A 17,887-nucleotide genomic window follows, 5' to 3' on the forward strand; every position below is an offset into this window, starting at 1 on the left:
TGCTCCTGCTGCTTGTAAAGCCATCACATGTTGTAACAGCAGCTAGTTTGTTTTTGTCACGGTCATATTTTGACCGTGACACGGTTGCCGGTGGCAACGTGTTGTTGTCGGTTTCCACGTGCATTTCCCCTCCCTGCTGTTTGGTAAGCGAGGGGTTAATCTTCTAGCTGGAGGGGATTTAGGTGTGTCCTGGGTGTGGCCGCTATGTGGATTCTACCTGTGGCTTCCTGGCTCTGCTCCTTTCCTGGGTGATTCTGCCCAGTTCTTGAGGGCCATGTTGTTGGACATAAATTGTCTTCCTTTTGTATGCTCCTTATACCCTACCTCACTTGTTGCATGTTAGGTGTGGGTTTATGTCCAGGGTGTGTTGTACATCCTTGATGTTGTTACATGTCTGGGATGTTGTTGGTGTTTGTCCCTGCATGTATGTAGATGTTTTCCCTGTGTGCTGTGTCCTCCGGAAGAAGGTTAGTTTCCCGGAGGGGTGAACCACTAGCCTTTATGCAGCGCTGCCAAGGGCTGTTATGCACCTTGCGGCATGGGGGTTCTGGCGGAGTCTGGTGTGCTGGATACCTGTGTGAGTTGTTGGTACGGCGTCCTGTTTGGTGGTAGGGCTCTTGTACATATGCACGGGTTCCAGTCGTGGAGACTTTGGCAGGTAAGTATGTTGTCTTGTGTCCTGAACTGCCAATCCTCTTGCTGTATATGGTCTCTCCTTTTCCCTGCTACTAGGCCTGTTGAGAATCCTGTTCTTCCGTATCCTGGAAGAACAGGGCACCTCTCCTCAGCTCCTTTGTGAGGGATTCTCAGGGCGACTTAGTGCCTCAGGTATTCAGGGTATAAGCCCTCCTACCATCCAGGTAGGTATGGTGAGGAGTTAGGGAGAGGATTAGGGACGCTATAGGAGGTGACCAGCTTTCCTTTTCCTGGCTTCTTGGCCTAGCAGCTATCAGTTATCCTTCTTACATTGTACGCTGGGGGGTTTCCCCCACTCCCCAGCGTGACAGTTTCCTGATGCTGCTTATAGGCTTCCCGCTGTTGCAGGTTAGCCTCCATGGGGCTTTCACAATAGCTTCCATTTTGTCGAGGGACACGGGTTGTAATCTCGCTGGTTTGATGTAGGACATAGAACCAAGCCCAGAAAAAAAAAAAATTTCGGCCTTCACACCAGCCTCCCAATTGTGAGGATTCGCTCTGGTAGACAGGACAAGCGGACGCAGTATAGAGGCAATGACCAGTTTGTAACAAAAAAAAGTGTCAGTGTTTTATTCACACTTATGGCAACAAAACAGTACAATGGTCCATTTGCAGTTTTGGTGTTCGTTCACACCTAGACAGTTCATACAGCAACACAGTCACCTGTTATTCTAGGTGTTAGTTCACACCCGATCTGCATTGCTTAGGACAGAGCAGACCTCCCAAACTCAGGCCGCAGCCTAGCACATGGCTCAGATCCCAATCCAACGATTGCCAGAGCTCCTCTGTCAGAGAGAGAGGTAATCACACCCAGCTGACACTGCCGGCTGTTTTTTTTTTATAGGCCAGTCAAGACCCAGCCTGGAACGTGGGGAGTAGTCACCCACCCAGCACTTTGACTACTCCCAGTAAGAGCCGTCCCGGATCAGCTATACTAAATAGCTAGGTGTCAAACAGTAACTGCTGCTGACACATAAAAAATTAGCTCTTACTCCACCGAGGCCAGAACTTGGTGACACATACCTTCCGTCAACGACGGACCCTTGCGCCTTTCTACACTATCTATCTAATGTAATGAGTGGAGTAGGGAGGGATCATGAGTTCAGATGAAAAAAAATCTAGAATATTCGAAAATATGAATAGATCACTATATTTTAAATATTTGCAAATTCTCAAAGTGCCGATATTCGCGATTCGAATATTCGAGCCCAACACTATACGCAGTCAGGTCACATTGCAGAGTGGGCCCTGAGAAGATCAAGGAGCGTGACTACAGGAGAGAGTGTCGGACCTGCAGAGTAATAGCGGAGCAGGAGAGTTAAGTTCGTTTTTTGGGTCGGATCTGAGGTCTGATATAAGGGGCTGACATGGAGGTCTAAAATGGGTCTGATCTGGAGGCTGATGTTGAGGGTCTGTTCTGAGGAACAGATATTTGGATCTGATAAGAGGATCTGATATGGGGGTCTGATCTGAAAGGTAAGGGGGCATTTTTTTTTTGTACTGACACACATTATAAGGAGAAATATTCCTACTGGGGGACTATGGGGAACATGATTACTAGTATGGGCACAATGGAGGACATTATTCCTGTCGGGGGCACTGTTAACGCTATGCACTCTTGTAGATAGTTATTTTTATTGGTAAGACTTTGGGGAGCACTATTACTGTGGGGGGCACCCTGGCATAGTATCAGCTTTGCACAATTATTTTTGGAGGACATTATGTTTATGGCACTATTAGAGTCAGGGACAGTATTTTCTGGGCCGTTATCTTTTTGAGCACTGTGTGCCAATAATTATTGAATTTTTCCCTTCAGGGACCCTTCGGACCCGGGATTTTAATTTATAGGGTTCAAATAGCCAAACGGCTAATGGTTTCCCGTTTAAGGTCAAATATAAAATATAACATTTATTAGGTATTCTTTAAGATGAACGGGAAGATAGAAAAGAAAAGGTATCTAAAAATACAGTGTTCTGGTGCTTGGTGACAGTATTAACTTCTTTTGTTAATGGTTTCTGCTTATATTTGCAGTCTTTCCCATAGTGTATCTCAGTCCTGAGGAATAGATCCTATTATGTTTCCCTCCTCCGGTCTATTAGGATTGTGACAAGATATATACTCTCTGTCAGCCCTGCACCGAGGTGAATGGAGTACTTGTAACTCTATCCCTAAATTCCTCTTTAAGGACTGAGTAAAACTGTTCCAATCGGTAAACCCAGTGTCTGCAGCGCACCAGGGGCCGATCACCATGCACACTACACTGATCTAAAATCTAGACTCGCAGCTCCCCCGACATGTTTCACCACAGATGTGGCGTCTTCAGGGGCTATGGAGCTACTATCAACACGATCGCTCTGCAATTCGGCCTTTATATATCGTGTGGGTGGTTCTTTACCAACCCCTGTTGCCAATGGATTGCAGGCGGTCAATTGATAGTCACATAATTTGGCCAATTGTAATCCACTCCTCGTCAGTCGCGGATTCGCCAGCATTTATGACGTGTATATACCTGGGTGTGGATCTGCAACGTAGTTCCGCCTATCTTTTCGGGTTCCAATGAGTATCTGGCTGGGATAGTTTCGCCGTTCCGATGCTAAGTCCAGACGCATGCGCCCAAAACCTCCCCGTCGCTTCCCTCCAGACACCAAGTCTGGGCGCCTGCGCTTCGATCTCCACATCGCTCTCTCACGATTTTCCCCTACTGCGCATGCCCACACACTTAGTTTATTGGTCTCCCAAAATACATAATCATGGTCTCAGTGCGCATGCGTCCATTCTCAGAAGACCCTAGTGTCCGTTTCTACTTTCGGCTTCTTCCTTCTCCTCTAAGTCCACACTCTGATGGTATTTGAGGGGGGGGGGGGAAGGGGGAGGGAGGGGGGGGGTTCCAATACTTTATATTACATAAGAAGTTAAGGGACTACCTCTTCTGAATGAATATTATTGCTGCCATTTATATTATATTTTATATTCTACAGGAGAGATTCGCCCACTCAATTTAAAGAAATATACTCTTATACTGCTTCATAGATATATAAGGGTCACAATCCCAACTCAGACACTTATGACCACAGTCCCAACCCAGGCATATTCAATGTATGTTTTTTATATATTTTATAATTAACCCATATATATTTTATATTTTTAATTTTATTATTTTCTATACATGGGTTAATTTATTACTGGCAATCCTATGTGTGACAGCAGAATGGACGGAATAATTATTGAAGGGGCAGTATCTGCGTGGTACTAGTATTTTCAGGGGGACTGTTTCTGCAGTATAGCATTGAGGAGCAGATGTCAGTTAAACTCTGCAGAGATGAGACATGGCTGAAAGAAACCATCATGCTGGTCTGGTCTGAATGGAGAAGATGAGGAAAGAGAACATCTACATCAGAGGACACGTCACTGCGCTGTATTACACTGTATGTTTTGTAGCGCTGTATGTAATGTTTTCTAAGTATGTCTAACAGTAGTGCTGGAGGGAAGGTGTTAGGCTGAAAATTTAGCATGGGGGAGAGAAGTTTTTAAATGTTTGCCTCATGAGCAGAAAGGCTAGGTGCAGCCCTGCCCCTTACCACAAAGCACTGAGGAAGGGCCCAAGCTGAACTCTTGCACCAGGGCCCATGAGCCTTTAGCTACGCACCTGACACCAGGCCCTGTGATGCATTCGCCGTATGCAGTAAGGTGAATCAAGGCAGAACAATAAGCGAGTGAACAGGGACGTGGGCATCGAAGGCATTATCTGGTCCAATGCCACAGAAGAGGTACTGCAACAGACAGGTCATTCCAATTTGCTGTGTATGGAGCTGTGTAGCTGCAGATCGGTCAGAGCGTCCATGCAGACTCCTGTCCACCACCTACAATGGGCATGTAAGCATCAGAACTGGACCATTAAGCAATGGAAGACGACGGCTTGATATCACTTTTCTTATACATCTTGTGGATGGCCAGGTGTGTGTGTGCGTAATTTACCTGGGAAACAGATGGCATCAGGATGCATTACAGTAAGTAGACAAGCCAACAGAGGCAGTGTGATGCCCTGGGTAATGTTCTATTGGGAAACTTGGATCCTAGCATTTATGTGAATGTGATATGTACCACCTACCTAACACTGTAGAGTCGAGTGATTCCCGCACAGGACATGCTCGTCTGAAAGAGCCCCAATTCCAATGGCACACTACAGAAATTATTTAGGAATAGTTTGAAGAACATGGCAAAGAGTTCAGTGATTGTTCCCTAGATCTTAATCCGATCGAGCCTCTGTGGGATGACCTGAGAAAACAAATCTGATCCATGGAGGGCAAGCTTTGTAACTTACAGGACTTCAAGGATCTGCTGTGGTCTTAATGCCAGATCCCACAGGACACCTCCAGAGGTCTTGTGTAGCTCATGCCTCGATGGGTCAGCGAGGTTTTGGCAGCACAAGGTCAGGATCAGCACTAAATAAATGACTGTGCAGGTGATACATGAAATGGCTCGATCCACCATGGCAAGAACAGCTATTATAGAGAGGTCTTAAGCAGGGAACCCCTTCTATGACATCCATATTCCCTAAGATGCTATGTGTCCAGGTGTGGTCTTTAAGGACTTCACAAAGTGATAGCATGGGGGGGGGGGGGGGGGGTCTGACCTCTAGGACCACCAATGCTAAGAATGAAAAGGATACAGTGCTGGTTTAGTGCTGTAGCCCAGTCGTGTTCCTGCACAATGGTGCTCCTGACCAAGCACTGCATGGGGGACTGGAGCCAAATCTACACCACCACACACCAAGCACTGAGTAATTGTTCAGTCTCCCAGAGCCAAGCTGTCTGGAAGTAATATGGAATCCAGTGGCAAAAATCAACAAGATAATCTCGTAATCTCCTTTAAACAGTGCTCTGCAGCTGCAGCTTTACCGGCAACCCCTGAATACAACTTCAATAGTAAGATTTAACCTTAAATTACAAAACTGCATGAGTTAGACACCAAAACAGATGATACTCCGAGCCCTTAGGGGATAAAACTACAAAAGACGAGATTGCCCACTGTCGGCTAAGTAATTAGATCATAATGACCTCATTACTGAACTATAGTAAGAGAAGACTTGGTAGACATCTGGATCTGTTTTTTTTGAACTTTGCATTGACCATCTTTGTTTCTATCATTGACCAAGGGGGGGAAATTCTACAAATTTCAGTGACACATAAGCCCTGGATGATGACCAAAAAGCTGGCATGTAAAATTACATTCGGATAATATGCAGATAATTAATACCTGAGTGGTGGCAACGTAGTCAAAAGATTAGGCTGGTCATATGCACAAGATACAAGATCTCCTCAGGGACATCAGTCAATACTGATGGGGTGGTATTGGGGCAAGCCAAGCTGACCTCCACTCTCAATGTCTCCACCTTCTCAACTCCCAACCACTCATTTACATAAAGTGCAAGTGGTGATTAAAGTGCATTTTCTGAGAAGGCTATTAAAGACACTATTGGAGACATCAGGAGCAGAATGGTCAGGGGCTTTGGGGCGATATCCAGCTGACTATTTACCTTTTAAAGAAGTTTTCCAGGACCCAGCAACCCATCTTAATTATAACTTGCCTGCAGAACAAAGTCTTGAAGCTGTGTGGATCGGCCACTCTGGAACAAGGTGATATGAAGCCCCTCTATTCAGAAATCCAACTGTATATCCACTGATATCACCTCCTTCAGCCTTCTGGTCTGGACTGTGGATGGGCATGTGACTTCTGCAGCCCAGGAGGTGTTGTGGATGGAGCATTTTAATAAAGGGCCTCTAAACTCAGAATCCAAAACAAAAAACAAAAAAGAACAGCCAACAAAAACATAATCTCCTTATTTGCATTTGCTCTTGTTTTGTTGGATATCACAATTGCAGACCATGAGAAATAAACTAGAAAAGCAGTGCAGTGTTCTCTCGGACTGCAACCATGCCCCCCCCCCCCCCCCCTCCTTTCTGAGGCTAGTGCACGTGAGCCAGGAAGTTTAGAAGGAGGGAGGCTGGATTTAATATGGATAATTTTTGTCTACAGAACGAGAGTGGCCATTTTGTTGGAAGGAGTCTCCTAATTACTAATACTACAACATAAGTAATCGTGCCAGCCATAGTACATACAGCTGAATATGTAGTCTGCCCACTTCACTGATTGTACAGATTTGTCTTTCAGCAGCTTTGGGAAGCTGGGTAGCATGTGGCGGTATGCTGGTGTTTACAGAATGTATATAACAAGTGTGGCCTCCACTACATCTGTGCAGAGGTTGTTACCCAGCTTTCCCAGACTGCTGAACTTCAAACTTGTCTAGTTATTTGGCTATAAATCCCTAGGGTGACAACAGAATATGTTGCCCTGGTACCATATGATAGATTCCCAGTGTATCAGGGTGTGTCTTTTACAGTCATGTGAAAAAATTAGGACACCCTTTGAAAGCATGTGGTTTTTTGTAACATTTTTAATAAAAGGTTATTTCATCTCCGTTTCAACAATACAGAGAGATTAAAGTAATCCAACTAAACAAAGAAAACTGAAGAAAAGTCTTTTCTGTAAATGTCATTCTACAAAAATGCCTATTCTAACTGAGGAAAAAGATAGGACACCCTTGCCCCTAATAGCGAGTGTTACCTCCTTTGGCTGAAATAACTGCAGTGAGACGGTTCTTGTAGCCATCTACCAGTCTTCGACATCGGTCTGAGGAAATTTTACCCCACTCCTCAATGCAGAACTTTTTCAGCTGTGAGATGTTTGAGGGGTTTCTTGCACGTACAGCCCTTTTCAAGTCACCCCACAGCATCTCAATGGGATTCAAATCTGGACTTTGACTTGGCCATTCCAGGACTCTCCATTTCTTCTTTTTCAGCCAATTTTTGGTTGATTTACTAGTATGTTTTGGGTCATTGTCATGTTGCATGGTCCAGTTCCGCTTCAGCTTTAATTTTCTAACTGATGGTCTCACATGTTCTTCAAGCACCTTCTGATACACAGTAGAATTCATCGTGGATTCTATGATGGTGAGCTGACCAGGTCCTGCTGCAGCAAAGCAGCCCCAAACCATGACACTTCCACCTCCATGCTTCACAGTTGGTATGAGGTTCTTTTCTTGGAATGCTGTGTTTGGTTTACGCCAAACATGTCCTCTGCTGTTGTGTCCAAATAATTCAATTTTGGACTCATCTGTCCAAAGAACATTATTCCAGAAGTCCTGGTCTTTGTCAACTTTATATCTGGCAAATGTCAGTCTGGCCTCGATGTTTCTCTTGGAAAGCAAAGGTTTCCTCCTTGCACACCTCCCATGCAAATTAAACTTGTACAGTCTCTTTCTGATTGTAGAGGCATGTACTTCTACATCAACAGTAGCCAGAGCCTGCTGTAGTTCTCGAGATGACACTTTAGGGTTTTTGGAGACCTCTTTTAGCATCTTGCGGTCTGCTCTTGGGGTGAACTTGCTGGGGCGACCAGTCCTGGGCATGTTGGCAGTTGTTTTGAAAGCCCTCCACTTGTAGACTATCTTCCGGACAGTGGAATGGCTGATTTCAAAATCTTTTGAGATCTTTTTAAATCCCTTCCCAGACTCATAGGCTGCTACAATCTTTTTTCTGAAGTCCTCTGACAGCTCTTTTGCTCTCACCATGGTGCTCACTCTCACTTCAACAGTCAGGAGCACACCAAACTAAATGTCTGAGGTTTAAATAGGGCAAGCCTCATTCAACATGCAGAGTAACGATCTACTAATTATGTGCACCTGGTGTGATATACCTGTGTGAGATCTGAGCCAATTTAAGAGGGAATACATGTGAGGGTGTCCTATCTTTTTCCTCAGTTAGAATAGGCATTTTTGTAGAATGACATTTACAGAAGATCTTGAAAAGACTTTTCTTCAGTTTTCTTTGTTTAGTTGGATTACTTTAATCTCTCTGTATTGTTGAAACGGAGATGAAATAACCTTTTATTAAAAATGTTACAAAAAACCACATGCTTTCAAAGGGTGTCCTAATTTTTTCACATGACTGTATATAACCCATATGCCCTGGCCACCACTCTGCAGAGACAGTTATCCAGCTTTCCCAGACTGCAGAATGCCAGATCAGCCTACAGTGCCTTGCAAAAGTATTCACCCTCTATGACTTTTTTGTATTTTGGTGCCTCACAACCTGGAATTAACATGGATTGTTTGAGGATTTGCATCATTTAATTTACAGAACAAGTCAATACTTTGTAGAGCCACCCTTTGCGGCAATCACAGCTCCAAGTCGCTTTGGATAAGTCTCTATGAGCTTGCCACATCTTACCACTGGGATTTTTGCCCATTACTCCTTGCAAAACTGCTCCAGCTCCTTCAAGTCGGAAGGTTTGCGCTTGTGAACAGCAATCTTTAAGTCTGACCACAGATTTTCTATTGGATGGAGATCTGGGCTTTGACTCGGCCATTCCAACACATTTACATGTTTCCCCTTAAACCAGTCAAGTGTTGCTTTAGCCGTGTGTTTGGGGTCATTGTCCTGCTGGAAGGTGAACGTCCGTCCTAGCCTCAAATCACGCACAGAGTGGTGCAGGTTTTAACATAACATACAGTGGTGTATCTTGGTTTTGTGCTGCCCTAGGCGAGACTAAACTCGGGCACCCCCCTAATATAAATTTGACCCACCCCTTCCTGTCAAGGCCAAACCCCTTTCTCTCTAAACCCCACCCTTCCTATGTGCCATCCACAGATCCCCCCTAAAGAGTGCCATCCACGGATCCCCCTCCCCTAAATAGTGCCATCCACGGATCCCCCTCCCCTAAATAGTGCCATCCACGGATCCCCCTCCCCTAAACGGTGCCATCCACAGATCCCCCTCCTCTAAACGGTGCCATCCACGGATCCCCCTCCCCTAAACGGTGCCATCCACAGATCCCCCTCCCCTAAACGGTGCCATCCACGGATCCCCCTCCCCTAAACAGTGCCATCCACGGATCCCCCTCCCCTAAACAGTGCCATCCACGGATCCCCCTCCCCTAAACAGTGCCATCCACGGATCCCCTCCCCTAAACAGTGCCATCCACGGATCCCCCTCCCCTAAATAGTGCCATCCACAGATCCCCCTTCCCTAATCAGTGCCATCCACAGATCCCCCTTTCCTAAATAGTGCCATCCACAGATCCCCCTCCCCTAAATGGTGCCATCCACAGATCCCCCCCTCCTCCCCTAAACGGTGCCATCCACAGATCCCCCCCTCCTCCCCTAAACGGTGCCATCCACAGATCCCCCCCTCCTCCCCTAAACGGTGCCATCCACAGATCCCCCCCCTCCTCCCCTAAACGGTGCCATCCACAGATCCCCCCCCTCCTCCCCTAAACGGTGCCATCCACAGATCCCCCCCTCCTCCCCTAAACGGTGCCATCCACAGATCCCCCCCCTCCCCTAAACGGTGCCATCCACAGACCCCCCCTCCCCTAAACGGTGCCATCCACAGATTCCCCCCCTCCCCTAAACGGTGCCATCCACAGATTCTCCCCCTCCCCTAAACGGTGCCATCCACAGATTTCCCCCCCCCCTCCCCTAAACAGTGCCATCCACAGATTCCCCCCCTCCCCTAAACGGTGCCATCCACAGATCCCCCCCCCCCCTCTCCCCTAAACGGTGCCATCCACAGATTCCTCCTCCCCCTGACGCTCACAGGAAAACATTTAAAAACAAATCAGTAACCTAAACTTTATTCATTAGTGATGTCTTTACTGTATACCTTACTCTGTCTTTCAGCTCGGTAACAGCAGGCAGTGCGGGCGGGCGGCGCTCACTCACTGACGTCACGCGCCTGCTCCTCCCACTAGGCGGCACAGGCGCGTGACGTCAGTGAGTGAGCGCCGCCCCCCGCACTGCCTGCTGTTACCGGAGCTGAAAGACAGAGTAAGGTATACAGTAAAGACATCACTAATGAATAAAGTTTAGGTTACTGATTCGTTTTTAAATGTTTTCCTGTGAGCGGCGGGGCCCTGTATATTCTAACCCCCAGGCAAGCGTCCCTGTCACCATGGGAACGCCTGGGGGTTAGAATATACCATCGGATTTGTGTTTTCACGCTCTCACTGAGAGCGTGAAAACTCAGATCCGATGGTATATTCTAACCCCCAGGCAAGCGTCCCTGTCACCATGGGAACGCCTGGGGGTTAGAATATACCATCGGATCTTCTGAATATACCGGAGGCAGATGAGACTGATGGGACAAGGGGCAAACAAGGCATTTTGCCGCCCCATTGGCAAGTGCCGCCCTAGGCAAATGCCTTGTTTGCCTCGTGATAGATACGCCCCTGATAACATAGTAACATAGTACATAAGGCCGAAAAAAGACATCTGTCCATCCAGTTCGGCCTGTCATCCTGCAAGTTGATCCAGAGGAAAAAAAACAAAAAAAAAACCCTGTGAGGTAGAAGCCAATTTTCCCCACTTTAGGGGAATAAAAAATTCCTTCCCGACTCCAATCAGAATAACTCCCTTGGTCAACGACCCCTCTCTAGTAGCTATAGCCTGTAATATTATTATATGTAGAGAGGCTGAGCACTCTCCCAATGGACCACACAGAAACTGTTCAAAAATTATTATATTTATTACACCAATATATAGATCTAAAATTCAAACGAAATTACAATAAAACTGAATATACAGTAAAAATACTCTATAAAAATACACTTTAAAAATATGATACGAGGTTATACGGATTAAGAGCATAAATGGTTAAGTAGCGTTGGCTTACAATTGCATAATATATCTGACTTTGAATGAAAAGGTATGTCCTGGTTATACAAGAAAATCGATGATGATTCGATGGTAATTCGATGTTTAAATATTCGACAATATGAAGATAAATAATCAACTGTATGATGATATTTTCGAATAAATATTCGAATGAATGTCCAGACTGGAATTAAATGTTTGCTTGCGATAATTAATATTCAGTCAGTATTCCCTGTATGGCAATTTAAAAGAAACACTTACTCTTGCAGACAGCCGTCTGACTATAGCACACGGTGGCGTCCCACGTGGCTAATGGAGTTGGATTCGGCGGTGTCTGTTACTTGCAGTTCAGCAGGAGCAGTGTGAGCGATGTGGCGCTCCGTGTAGAGATTCTTTGGTGAAGAAATTCTAATTGTAGCTCTACTTCAAGGGTCTAAATATTCGCTTTATGCCATAAAATTCCTCAGGGTAAAAGGATCGATTCAGATTGTTAAAATCAGGACGTCCATCAGCTGATGTGCGGGTCTTTTGAAACCAGACGCGTTTCGGGGTCTTTTCCTAGCCCCTTCCTCAGTGGTAGCCCGCAAAGGGGAATAAACCCCTTTTTATACCCAAAATCCTCCATAATTCGGCAAGATAGAAAATCTGGAGTGGATCTAGCGACTTGTTTCAGCCAATCGCATATAAAATCCGGTGTGGAATAAAGGATGAATATGCATGTCAAATATATCTGTAGACGCTAGTTTTCCAAAGATGACTCCTATAAAGAACTTAAATGATATCTCATAAGATTATACATACACATACATTTCGATTTGTGGAACATCTGTACAATTTTCTGAAAAAACGCAGATGCGGTTTGTTCAACTTTTATGCGTTTTTCATGCGTTTTTTCAAAATCTTGTATCTACAGGTTGTGAATATATGTGAGGTACCAATTTTCAAAGAAAACTTTCCCCTAAAAGTGTTTAACAGTATCTTATATATCTATATGTGGGTATTTGTCACTGTCTGTGACCCAACAGTATGATTTTCTAAAAAACGCAACTGCGTTTTTTTGTAACCAATGCGGTTTTCGTGCGTTTTTACATGTGTTTTTGTAGATTTTTCTAGATTTTTCTCTCTTTTAATTCCACATATGTATATATATTCCATGTGATAATAACAGACATCTTAAATAATTATAACGTATAATATTAAAAATATATCATATAGAATAAATCTTAACATTAAAACCTTCTATATATCAGAGTTTAATGAATTAAAATTTTAATTTTAATTCATTAAACTCTGATATATAGAAGGTTTTAATGTTAAGATTTATTCTATATGATATATTTTTAATATTATACGTTATAATTATTTAAGATGTCTGTTATTATCACATGGAATATATATACATATGTGGAATTAAAAGAGAAAAATCTACAAAAATCTACAAAAACGCATGTAAAAACGCACGAAAACCGCATTGGTTACAAAAAAACGCAGTTGCGTTTTTTAGAAAATCATACTGTTGGGTCACAGACAGTGACAAATACCCACATATAGATATATAAGATACTGTTAAACACTTTTAGGGGAAAGTTTTCTTTGAAAATTGGTACCTCACATATATTCACAACCTGTAGATACAAGATTTTGAAAAAACGCATGAAAAACGCATAAAAGTTGAACAAACCGCATCTGCGTTTTTTCAGAAAATTGTACAGATGTTCCACAAATCGAAATGTATGTGTATGTATAATCTTATGAGATATCATTTAAGTTCTTTATAGGAGTCATCTTTGGAAAACTAGCGTCTACAGATATATTTGACATGCATATTCATCCTTTATTCCACACCGGATTTTATATGCGATTGGCTGAAACAAGTCGCTAGATCCACTCCAGATTTTCTATCTTGCCGAATTATGGAGGATTTTGGGTATAAAAAGGGGTTTATTCCCCTTTGCGGGCTACCACTGAGGAAGGGGCTAGGAAAAGACCCCGAAACGCGTCTGGTTTCAAAAGACCCGCACATCAGCTGATGGACGTCCTGATTTTAACAATCTGAATCGATCCTTTTACCCTGAGGAATTTGATGGCATAAAGCGAATATTTAGACCCTTGAAGTAGAGCTACAATTAGAATTTCTTCACCAAAGAATCTCTACACGGAGCGCCACATCGCTCACACTGCTCCTGCTGAACTGCAAGTAACAGACACCGCCGAATCCAACTCCATTAGCCACGTGGGACGCCACCGTGTGCTATAGTCAGACGGCTGTCTGCAAGAGTAAGTGTTTCTTTTAAATTGCCATACAGGGAATACTGACTGAATATTAATTATCGCAAGCAAACATTTAATTCCAGTCTGGACATTCATTCGAATATTTATTCGAAAATATCATCATACAGTTGATTATTTATCTTCATATTGTCGAATATTTAAACATCGAATTACCATCGAATCATCATCGATTTTCTTGTATAACCAGGACATACCTTTTCCTTCAAAGTCAGATATATTATGCAATTGTAAGCCAATGCTACTTAACCATTTATGCTCTTAATCCGTATAACCTCGTATCATATTTTTAAAGTGTATTTTTATAGAGTATTTTTACTGTATATTCAGTTTTATTGTAATTTCGTTTGAATTTTAGATCTATATATTGGTGTAATAAATATAATAATTTTTGAACAGTTTCTGTGTGGTCCATTGGGAGAGTGCTCAGCCTCTCTACATATTATATTTACTTCTTTTTGACCGGGTGAGTCATTAGGCTTAGTAGCACCCATTCATAGTTATAGGCGATAGAGAGCCACCATACTCTGTATACTGTAATATTATTACACTCCAGAAATACATCCAGGCTCCTCTTGAATTCCTTTATTGTACTCACCATCACCACCTCCTCAGGCAGAGAGTTCCATAGTCTCACTGCTCTTACCGTAAAGAATCCTCTTCTATGTTTGTGTACAAACCTTCTTTCCTCCAGACGCAGAGGATGTCCCCTCGTCACAGTCACAGTCCTGGGGATAAATAGCTGATGGGAGAGATCTCTGGACTGACCCCTGATATATTTATACATAGTAATTAGATCTCCCCTCAGTCGTCTTTTTTCTAAAGTGAGTAACCGTAATTTTGATAATCTTTCAGGGTACTGTAGTTGCCCCATTCCAGTTATTACTTTAGTTGCCCTCCTCTGGACCCTCTCCAGCTCTGCTATGTCTGCCTTGTTTACAGGAGACCATAACTGTACACAGTACTCCATGTGTGGTCTGACTAGTGATTTGTAAAGTGGTAGGACTACGTTCTTATCACGGGAATCTATGCCCCTTCTGATGCAACCCATTATCTTATTGGCCTTGGCAGCAGCTGCCTGACACTGGTTTTTGCAGCTTAGTTTGCTGTTTATTAAAATTCCTAGATCCTTTTCCATGTCAGTGTTACCGAGTGTTTTACCATTTAGTATGTACGGGTGACTTGCATTATTCCTTCCCATGTGCATAACTTTACATTTATCAGTGTTAAACCTCATCTGCCACTTATCTGCCCAAGCCTCCAATCTATCCAGATCCCTCTGTAGTTGTATACTGTCCTCTTCAGTGTAAATTACTTTACACAGTTTAGTGTCATCTGCGAAAATTTATACTTTACTATGCAAGCCTTCTACAAGATCATTAATAAATATATTGAAGAGAATAGGGCCCAATGCTGACCCCTGAGGTACCCCACTAGTGACAGTGACCCAATCTGAGTATGTACCGTTAATAACCACCCTCTGTTTTCTATCACTGAGCCAGTTACTTACCCACATACAGATGTTTTCTCCCAGTCCGAGCATTCTCATTTATATACTAACCTTGTATGTGGTACAGTGTCAAATGCTTTGGAGAAGTCCAGATATACGAGATCCATTGATTCCCCGCTGTCAAGTCTAGAACTTACCTCCTCATAAAAACTGATTAAATTAGTCTGACATGACCGATCCCTCACGAAGCCATGCGGATTTTGCTCAAGAATATCCCTGTATTTAGCACCATCCATCTTTCCCTCAACTCTGACCAGTTTCCCAGTCCCGGCTGCTGAAAAACATGGTGTTCTTTGGGTGATGTGATGTGTTGGGTTTGCTCCAGACATAGAGTTTTCTTTGATGGCCGAAAAGTTTAATTTTAGTCTCATCAGACCAGAGCACCTTCCTCCATACATTTTGGGAGTCTCCCACATGCCTTTTCGCAAACTCACAACATGCCTTTTTGTTTTTAGCTGAAAGTAATGGCTTTCTTCTCACCACTCTGCCATAAATATCAAAACATAATGTCTTGCTCTAGATAAAATTGTATCTGCCATCTTATATACACCTGTATGTGCCTGCAGCAACATTATTTCCATTGTTTGAATTTGCAGTGATTACCTCCGGTTTCTTGTTGGAATGATCGTTCCTTAGTGATAATTGTTATATATGTTTTAGGATTAAAAACAAATATAATATATACTGGAACACCTTCCCAATTAAAATATACCTTTTAATAATATTCTATTAAAATCTGGCCTACAGCCGGACTACACATACAAGGAAGGTCGACAAACAATGTCCTATAATGGCAAAAAATGGCTACAGTTACACCTATATATAGGTAAAAATACACGACTGATAAGCAATCCTGGGGATTTTAATTACCCCCACACAGGGTACTCTGAGTGTAGGGCACAGCTGAGGACCAAGAGAAATCGTTAAGGAAACCAATATATTGTAGTCCAATATTGATCTTATTGCATAGGTTCATATGATACACATTCCGTGATTGTTCACGGTTAGCTGAAATATAATACACATTCCGTGATTGTTCACGGTTAGCTGAAATATAATACACATTCAGTGATTGTTCACGGTTAGCTGAATTACCGAATCTGTATATCGTGAATATTCACATATTGTTGAACCACAACAAAGGTTACTTGGTAACTTACGATTTGCTGAAATACCAGAACAGATGGAGTCAGAGGGTTACTTGGTTACTCACGATTGCTGAAATCCCAGGGCAGATGGAATCAGATGGTTAGCTCAGTCGTCAAGGGGTGTAGTGCTCCATAACTAGATGGAGATCTGGTGCTGGTAGAGGAAGCGTTACGATGATTATTAAGCACTAATGATGATTGTGGTAGTCTGTGGGTCGTGATAGCAATAATACAGCTCACAACTGTGATATCCAATAGTAGGAGAAATAATCCTATCCTATGAATGTCCCTTCATGACCCTACATAGACTCAGCCCAGGGACACCCCTTAAGGGTAGAGGTTCCCTGTCCTCGTGCCTATACTGGCTCTCCCTTTATCACCCTATCCTAATTGCCAAAAGCTAGGCATATTAGACACACTAGAAAAACAAATACAAAAATACAAATCCCAACGCTACGTTTCCCCAGTCCATATATTTTCCGACTGGTTCGTCAGGGGAAGTGGAGACCAATACTCCATCAGCAATATCTCATGATAGAGATTTTCAAGTTTGGCGTCTCTCAATCAAGACCCTCCAGGAATAGAAGCCCAGATGTAGGCAAAAAAATAACCGGTGTCCCCAAGTCCTGTTCAAAAACAGCGCCTTATAAAGTGTCCACCCCCAATTAGTCCCTCCCCTCTTAGATAATTAGGTTACCAAGATAGATGAACATTGATGTTCAGAGTATTCTCTCCTGGATTGTTTAACATCCCCCCTAGTCATGGTGATAGCACATTTCGTGAAAAACATATTATATAGTCATAAACTACCTCACAGTTGATGATCCATATAGACAGCATGCAGAACGCCAGTTTGGAACGCATATGCGTTCCACAGACCGGAAGTAGTGTCCGAAACCGGAAGTGACGTATCTAGTGCTGTCCCGATACCCGGAAGTTGTTTTGGAACGCAAATTGCGTTCCACCAAGCGATTGAATATTCAATGAGGCTGTGCAGTTACTTTGCGATCATCATAATGTTTCAATCATTATAAATGGCATGTTTATTGATGTATCATTGCTATCCGTATATTATTTCCACCGGAATCAATTATTAAGTGGATATTATGATATAACATTTGGCAAACAGTAAAGAAGGGGGGGAGAATGGGACACAGGGTGGAGGCTTGGAGGGAGTTGGATCAACCCAAAATAGGGATTAAGACACTTTATATATTGACAAGGTTCCACTGGACCAGATATTAACAAGCCATCAGGGGGGAAAGAAATTACAAAATACACCCCCTTCCGGCACCATGATAATTACTATGGGATCAATTCTGATCCGATATTTTACTTTATGACAGAATGTATGATAGCAATAAAGTCGCCATTGGTAGTTGGTTTAATTGAAGAAAGAGAAGGGGGCCACCCGAGGAGGTGAACCCCATATACAGCCGGACATAAAGAATTTAATAGTCGTGCCAGAGTGGGCGGATGAGCAAGAAAAAAAGAGAGTGATTTTATAAGTGCCCTGAACAGGCGATGATTATA

Source organism: Bufo gargarizans, chromosome 3, assembly GCF_014858855.1.
Source record: "Bufo gargarizans isolate SCDJY-AF-19 chromosome 3, ASM1485885v1, whole genome shotgun sequence".
In the NCBI taxonomy this organism is placed as follows: domain Eukaryota; kingdom Metazoa; phylum Chordata; class Amphibia; order Anura; family Bufonidae; genus Bufo; species Bufo gargarizans.